The sequence below is a fragment of the Zea mays genome, chromosome 5 (genome assembly GCF_902167145.1).
Source record: "Zea mays cultivar B73 chromosome 5, Zm-B73-REFERENCE-NAM-5.0, whole genome shotgun sequence".
Lineage (NCBI taxonomy): Eukaryota > Viridiplantae > Streptophyta > Magnoliopsida > Poales > Poaceae > Zea > Zea mays.
In genome coordinates, this window is record NC_050100.1 from 187,342,116 (window position 1) to 187,351,138 (window position 9,023).

The following is a 9,023-nucleotide window of genomic DNA, read 5'->3' on the forward strand; positions in this document are numbered from 1 at the left end:
ACATTGGGATCAGCAGCGGATTGGGTACACTCATTGGGATCAGCATCAGTAAATTCAGTCACAGGCATTTCTTCAGCAGCAGGAACTGAGGTACCAACATCCCGATCCAAACTGGATACTCGCCGGAGGCGTCTCTTTTTCTTTTTCTGCTCATCAGCAGAAGGATCAGGTTGACTGGCTCGGCAAGGGCGCCTCGGGCGAGTACTGGCAGGCTTCTGAGTATCCAAAGTTGTATCAGCCTCCGGGAGGGGCGCCACCACCGATGTCCCAGCAGGAGCAGCATCAGAAGAGTCCTCAGCCAGCAAATCAAGCATAGCACTTATCTCCGCATCGCTAGGATTCAGGGGCACCTCAAAGTGGACCTGCCGTTCATCATCAGGAATCTCCCCGAGTGAGGCAACCAAGGCACTAACTTCTTCAATAGAGGGTCGCACTCTAAGACCCAAACTGCCATCAGTGATAGGTGGATTCGACACAAAAAGGGTGAAGGCTTTGGGAGGAGGCAGGTTCCAGGCCGAGTATGCCACTGGGGCACCAACATTTGACACCTTGCCTCTAAGGATCATCTCAAGTCGGCTCACCAAGTCTGCAGAGGGAATTCTTCTGTTGGTAACCCGAGTTGAGTCGGCTAGGCCTCGATACAGATAAGCCAGATGTGCCCTGTCTTTCAGCGGCTGAATATTCTTGAAGACAAAATCAGCAACAACAGCTTCAGCAGTCAGACCCCTCTCCTTCAACAATCGAACTTCAGCCAGCAAAGCACCTGCCTCAGCTACCTCCTGATCTGTGGGGGACTCGGTCCAGCTAGGGGTGCGAACATCCGGCTGTCTTCCCGACCGAGAGGGGAGAGAGTTTCCATAATTCTCAACTATGAACCACTCCAAGCGCCATCCCTTGATACTGTCTTTGAGAGGGATCTCGAGATACTCAGTCTTCCTCCCGCGGCGCATCTCCAAGCTGGCACCCCCAACCAACTGATGTTGTCCCCCGGCCATCCCAGGGCGACAATGATATAAATACTTCCACAACCCAAAATGTGGCAGCACACCGAGAAAGGCTTCGCATAAATGAATGAAAATGGAGATTTGCAGGATAGAATTGGGGTTCAGATGGGTCAAGTTAAGATGGTAGAAATCAAGGAGGCCGCGGAAAAAGGGAGAAATGGGAAGGCCAAGGCCGCGGAGAAGGAAAGGAGCATAAACAACGGACTCATGGGTATCCTCAGTTGGGACAGTAACCCCATGGCAAATCCGCCAAGAACAGAGTTCCCGCGGAGGAAGAACTCCGATGGACACGAGATGGAGAAGTTCGGGCTCAGAGATGACGGACATGTGGTTACCTGCGAAAGGCAACTGGCTGTTGGGGTCGATTGGAGGAATCACCACACCAGACGAACTCGAGGTCTTCCTCTTGGGCGCCATCTCGATTCTACCGGCGAGCAGAGTGGGACGCGAATTGCAGAGAGGATTCGGAAGCGAGAAAGCAAGAACTAGGGCACGGAAAGCAGAGGCGGCTAAAAGCGCAACACTTATGGGATATTCCCGAGCCAGATACCGTTTCAAAAAGTGTCCAGTCAGCACCCGGCGGTTATTTCCAAAACACCGGCGTGCCACGTGATCACCCGGCAGTTATTTCCAGAACACCGGTGCGCCACCTCATCACTCGGCTATCATCCTCAAAGTGGCCCACGCAGCCTGCTATCACTCGGCGTTACCTCCAAAACGCTGACGTCGCCCTCCAGTCACTCGGCGTTACCTCTAAAACGCTGATATCGTGTTCAGTCGCTCGGCGTTACCTCTAAAACGCTGACGTCGCCCTCCAGTCACTCGGCGTTACCTCTAAAACACTGACATCGTCTTCAAGTCGCTCGGCGTTACCTCTAAAACGCTGGCATCGCCTTCAAGTCGCTCGGCGTTACCTCTAAAACGCTGATGTCGCCCTCCAGTCGCTCGGTGTTGCCTCTAAAACGCTGACGTCGCCCTCCAGTCACTCGGCGTTACCTCTAAAACGCTGATATCGCGTTCAGTCGCTCGGCGTTACCTCTAAAACGCCGACGTCGCCCTCAGGTCACTCGGCAGTTATCTCTAAAACTCTGACATCGTGTTCAGTCGCTCGACAGTTACCTCTAAGGCGCCGACGTCGTCTTCAAGTAACTCAGAATCAACTTCACGAAAAAGTCGGAAAGAGGAATGATTCAAGAACTTCGAGTTATGAATATCAAAGAGTAATCATCACAGAGAAACCAACATCATTTCATTCATTAAAGGGAAGATAACATACTTACAAATCAACTCTTTATGAGTTGATACTTCCCTATTACTACTACTACATTACATTACATTACTGCTACTACTACTACACTACACTATACTACTCTACACTACTAAATACTACTACATTATTCTAACTATACTATACTAATATCTAAAAGACCAGTGGCATCTAGCCACTGGCCCTGTTGCTGCCGCCGCCGCTGCCGCCCCTGGTGCTGCCTCTGCTGCTGTCGCCACCACCGCTGCCGCCCCTGCTGCCGCCGCCGTCACCGTCCTTGCTGCCGCTGCCGCCGCCCCTGCCGCTGCCGTCACCGTCACCGCCGCCACCGCCTTCGTCGTCGTCGTCGTCGTCCTCGTCCTCGCCGCCGCCGTCCGAGTCCTCCTCATCCGAGGAGTACTCCGACTCATCCGAGCCCTCGAGCCCAGAGCGCTCGACGGCCCGGATGTACGTCCAGACCTCCGCCGCGAGCCCCTGGGAGTCGTCTGAGTCGTCAGACGACTCACGCAGGGGGATGGGAGCCGGAGACCCCTCAGACTCAGAGGAGAACTCCTCCTCTGAGTACTCCGAGTCACCAAAATCCTCCGATGGAGGAGTTGGCTCACGCTTGCGCTTGTTGTTCTTGCCCATGGTGGAAGCGAAAGGGAGAGAAGAAAGGCAAGCAACAGAGAACAACAAGAGATATGAAAAAGCCGGAGAGACAACGACGTTATTTATAGAAGGAGAAGGCAACCGCTCACCTCCAACCGCGGTCACTGAACAGTCGCAAAGCATTCAATAAGCACTTCAACCCGTCTGAAGACACGTCAGGCGGCTGACGCCGTTTCACGCAACACAACACCCATTGGGACTCCAGTCAACAACGCGGAGGATATGATTACACCCGCCGTCACATCACATTACTACTCAGAAGTAGCCGACTAAAACACTCAGCGTACCAAGCCGTCCCTTGCCCACACCCATTGGGGGGACGCCCAGGAATTATCAGTATATTTTTCAAAACGGTCACATCTGTGCATGGCACGCAGTGAATACCTCAAGACAAAAATGAGATATCAGTAAGGATCAGAGGAAAGCCAAATATAGCCAGTGAAGTACAAAATATGGCCGATAGAAGCGACGTGAAGACTAGACAGAGAACGTCCATCAAATGTCCAATCAGTCCCAGAGCAAATAAATTACACTACCTAGCAAGATATGGATGGATTGTGAACTCGGCTGCAAAAGACAAAATACATGCTGACCTCTGAAGCATAATATTGATGACATAATGCTGACCTCCAAAGCATAATGCAGATGGCATCATGCCGATTTTTACAAGCAGAAAGGATAATCTTCAGCAAAAAGACACAAAAGGAAGACCTTCGAATGGATTATCCTCAAAAATCCACTCGAAGGTCGGGGGCTACACCCATTGGGTGCACCTTCGGTGCACCCCATGGATCATCATTCCAAGCCAAGATAGTGCCGACTTCTAAGGCATGGAGCAAGATTAAAGACAAGGCTGGCCCTCAACCAAAACGCAGGAGTAAAAATAGAAATAATTTCTGGTGAAGACCTTCGAGTAGATTATTTTCTAAAAATCTACTCGAAGCTCGGGGGCTACACCCATTGGGTGCACCTCCGGTGCACCCAATGAACATCAGGGTCCTACAAAACGAAATGCCAACCTCTAAGGCACAAACACGAAACAAAGCTTTGGTTTACGAGTGATCAAAGCAGGAGGAGACAGTAAGAAGTCGTTTTCTTCAAATCGCCTGCAAGCTGGACCTGGGATCTTTGGGCTGATTACCTCTAAATTAACCCAAAGATCGGGGGCTTGTGGGGGATAGATATCCCCCGGGTCCACTAAAAGAGTAAAAGACCTCACGAAAGGCCCAAGGGCCCAATAAATCGTAAGGTCATTCTTTCGTGGGCCTGGGGAGGGACAACCAGCAAAGCAGATCGACATGAGGCCGGATTGGTGCAAACCCGGACGACCCACAACGTCGAGCGAGCGACCACAACAGAGATCCGACTTTCCCGCGCTGAACCCCCATGCAACGGAGCCATGCGAGGATAAGTCGGCAGAACTACAAGGAGATAAACTAAAACAGTTCACTATCTTTTAGCTACACATTGTTATCATATCCACGTGTATTGCCCCACGGTCGAGTATATAAGGCCTAGGAGGCACCCCTTCAGATCGATCGACCCTATTACTTAGCCATCCACTTCAACTCTCTGCATTCTCAATTCAGAGAGCTCTCTTGTAACCTCATTCACCAAGCATACTCGCCAGGACGTAGGGTGTTATGCATCTCTAAGCGGCCCGAACCTATAAACATTGTCCACTGTCCCTCGTGCAACAGGCACGAACCATTTTGCTACAGTCGTCGACACCGTCCTACTCCTGAAAACACCTTGAGGGGCAACCCCGGGTGTGCGGTCGGACCCAAAACACCGACAAGGTCGCCCACCGCCGCCCGCTCCAGCAGCAGCGACAACGACCTCCGCTCTGGGTGGCCGAACTGCAGCAGCGATGGCCTCAGGGCGGACGCCGCTGCAACAATGCCCTCGCCCACGTCTCCGCTCGAGGGGCGAGGACAAGATATCGAAGCCAAAGAGTCGGAGGCCCGGAGCGCGGATGGTGGCGGTGATCCCGTCGGCGACGAGGACTTCTTCAGCCGCCACCACCTCAGCACCGACAACGGAAGCCATCTGCCCACCGGCAGATCCCCACTCGGATCCTCCCGGACGAGCGGAGCACCGACCTCCGCGCAGAGGCGCCGTACCGGGGCAAAGGCAGGACAGCCCCAGAACACGAACGCCGCCCTAGCAGCGCGCGACGTCTTGGGCGGTCCTCCGGTGCGCGCGGCGCGACAACCGCTCTTGCGGAGGGAGGGGGCACCGGGAGCCGAGCCAGAGACAGCTGAGCCAGCGAGCCCAACGCGCTGAAGCTGACGAGCCCCGCGTTGCCGAAGTCCGACCCTCCCACTAGGCCGGTGAGCGCCCTCTCCCTTGAATGCTGAGGGAGAAGGTGACCCATGAACCCGCGCGGGAGGTAGAGCTCCGGCTCAGCCCGGCCTCCGCCCGGCCTCCGCCCCAGCTAGGATGATGAAGATCCTTGAAGCTAAGGGCGGGACCAAGATCGCAGCCCGGCTCGCTTGTCCCCACCATCGAACTGGTGGTCACCGTCTTGGGTGACCCCCGGCGAGGGGATGCGGCCAGGCTACCTGATGAAAATCCTTGAAGCCGAACGATGGCTGAAAGGTACCAACTTCCGCGAAGTTGCGTTCCTCCAACGACAAGGCGGAAGAACTGCGAGTGTCCTCCATCTGGAGGCTCGGAAGGTGGAAAGACGCGATGCATAAGGGGAGCACGAAGACATGGTTGCCTTTCAAGGGGTCACCCTCCTTTTAAAGGCAACTCACCCCACTTGCATCCTCAGCCATCGCGGGCTGAGTCTTCTCCAACACGCTCCAAGGTCCTCCCCCTACGACACGGGGGCTGGGTCCCACGCGTCATGCAAGCTGGCCCAGGGCAGAAGAAGCCAAACCGCTGCGCGCGGTGTGCGCAACTGCCCAGCGGTTACGAGCATTCCTCCACTTTCGCCCAGACCAGCGGGTGAAAGGGCGGACCACCATGCAGGCGGCATGCAACCGCACCAAGTGGGCGCACCCTTTCGGCTCCAACGCGTCCAGCATGGGGGCCCAGGCCCACACGTCATGTAACCGACGCGCCGGTTGCTACGTGCAAGAAGCTGCGCCGCCACTCGCGCCACTACCGTGCCTCCTCGACTGCGGAACCAGTACCGCGACTCGAGGCAACCCTGCGTATGACCCAACAGTGCCAACCAGGCACGTCGGTCACGGGTCAGTCAGCCGCGGGAGAAGGCGCGACGGTCGACACGACCAGAAATGGGCTGACAGTAATGGCGGTGGCAGGCGGGCGGAAGCAGCGGTCAAGTCATCAGCCAAGCTCACGTCCCCTCCAGGGACAGCGAGAGAATCCTCTCCCACGGCGTGAAGACGGCGCGCCCGTGTTCCGTTCCTCGAACTGCTCGCGCACGCGCAACGGCCGCCCCGTGAACCACTCGTCCCGTCGCATTAACTCTGCGGCAGGACGGGCGGCACCTTTGGCGGGCGAAGCAGGCGACGCTTCGCTTCCGCCATAATGACCGCGTCAAAAAAGGTGCGCCACGTCATTCGATTTCGTATTCTTTTCCTCTTCCTCTTTCTCTCTCTTACAACAGGGATCGGGAAAGGGGATACCCCGAAAGGGATCCTTCTCCGCGAAGGAAACGGGCCCCGAGCCCCCCTACTGATCAGAGGTTCGAAGGGTGGCCCCTCGGAGGGGTTCAACAGCCGCCTCAGAGCACTCGGGCTCCGCGCCCACTACTGGTCAGAGGTTCGAAGGCCGGCCCCTCGGAAGGGTTCGACGGCCGCCTCAGGCCACTCGGGCTCCACGCCCACTACTGATCAGGGGTTCGTAGGCTGGCCCTCAAAGGGTTCGACAGCCGCCTCAGACGCAGAGCGAGGGATGACCCTGGGTACGTTCGATACATAACCAAGGCTCGGGCTACGCTCCCGAGGTACCCTAGGACATTTCCGAGACCAACGAGAACGATTTTGTAACAGAATCCCATCAGAGGGAGGCATCGAGCCCTCGGACCCCGTCAAAAGGGGACCGGGTCTGGCAAATCACCCGCAGGTACTTTTGGAGCGCGCCTCCGGGCCACTAGCCGACCCCTAACAAATGGGGCACGGGCGTCCACTCAGATTACCCGTTAGCAGCTCATTGGAGACACCATGTTCGGCGCCCTCCAAGGGCCACATGGCGCTTTTCCCCTCTCCTCCTTGCGGAAAGGCGACGCAGGGGCGTATGTAAAAAAGTCGAGTCTGTCCTTGACCGTCCTCTCGCTCTGTGCGGAGGCTCGAGGGCTGCTCCCGCAAACCCGGCTCCGGCCAAACCGTTGACAGCGTCAACATACCAGCCCGAGAACTTGGAACTCGACTGAGCACCCGGGCTACGGCCAGCTCGCATGAGGGAACAACCAGACCGGCCGAAGCATCACGAAACGCATTAAGACCTCGAAGGAGTCAAACCACTGCTCCGAGGCCTCGGGGGCTACACCCGGCGGGTGCGTTCGCGCGCACCCACCGGAACAAAATGCAACCGAGAAAGGCCGGTCCCCTTGCAAAAAAGTGCGACAAAAGCCTCCAAGCGAGTATTAACACTCCCTTCGAGGCTCGGGGGCTACTGTCGGGGACCATAATTAGGGGTACCCCCAAGACTCCTAATCTCAGCTGGTAACCCCCATCAGCACAAAGCTGCAAAGACCTGATGGGTGCGATTAAGTCAAGGCTCGGTCCACTCGAGGGACACGATCTCGCCTCGCCCGAGCCTAGCCTCGGGCAAGGGCAGCCTGTGGGGGATAGATATCCCCTGGGTCCACTAAAGAGATAAAAGACCTCACGAAAGGCCCAAGGGCCCAATAAATCGTAAGGTCGTTCTTTCGTGGGCCTGGGGAAAGACAATCAACGAAGCAGAGAAGACGTAAGACTGGATTGGAGCAAACCCGGACGGCCCACAACGTCGAACGAGTAAATCGCAACAGAGACCCGACTTTCCCGCGTTGAAGCCCCCATGCAACAGAGCCATGCGAGGATAAGTCGGCAAGGGTTACGTAGGGATAAACTCAAGAGGTTTACTATCTTTCAGCTACTTGTTGTTATCATATCCACGTGTACTGCCCCACGGTCGAGTATATAAGGCCTAGGGGGCACCCCTTCAGAACGATCGACCCTACTTTACTTAGCCACCCACGTAAACTCTCTGTGCCTTCAATCCAGAGAGCCCTCTTGTAACCACACTCGAATACTCATCAGGACGTAGGGTGTTACGCATCTCTAAGCGGCCCGAACCTACAAATCTTGTCCACTATCCCTCGTGCAATCGGCACGAACCATTTTGCTACAGTCGTTGACACCGTCCTACTCCTAAAAACACCTTGAGGGGTAACCCCAGGTGTGCGGTCGGACCCAAAACACCGACAGCTGGCGCGCCAGGTAGGGGGTGTGTCGACGATCCAAGCTAGCTCAATGGCCGTCACCTTCCACAGCAAGATCACCGTGCGTCCCGAATCTGTATTCTGCTTCGGGACAATCTCATCTGTAGCGGATGAAGAAGGAATTCTACACCGCCTCGCTGATCTGCCGGAAAAGAAATCTCCTCCAACGAACTCCGAAAATGCTGGAAAGACGCTACCTCCGGCTCTTCGGAAAAAGATTATCTCCGGAAAGGCTGGAGCTGGAAGCTCGCTGACCCGGAAGCCTCCGCTGTCTACTTCCCCGACGAAAGAATGGACACGAATCGCGAGGAAGAAGGAGACCAGGGAAAGGCAAGTCATTCTTTCTGTTCCTCCGGCCTCAAAGGAGAACGGAAAGAAAGTCGCCACGACAGCAGCACCATTCTACCCCGACGTCCTCTTCATCGGGAGAGTGGAGTCGCCCGCCGTCTCTGACGACGAACCGACCGCGCCTGGAGAAGAACCACCTCAACGAGAATCCCGCCGACGGAGGAACCGACGCAGGAACGTTCGACGACATCACGCGGCCGGAGAACGGGATCCGGAGCAGCCTGTCTCGCGAGACGAGGTCTCGGAGATAGGAGAAACTCCGGAAGAACGCGTCTTCAGGGAACGAAGGAACTCCCGACGACGTGACCGCCGACGGACTCAGGAGCAAGCCGAGCAAGATGCAAGGCAACGC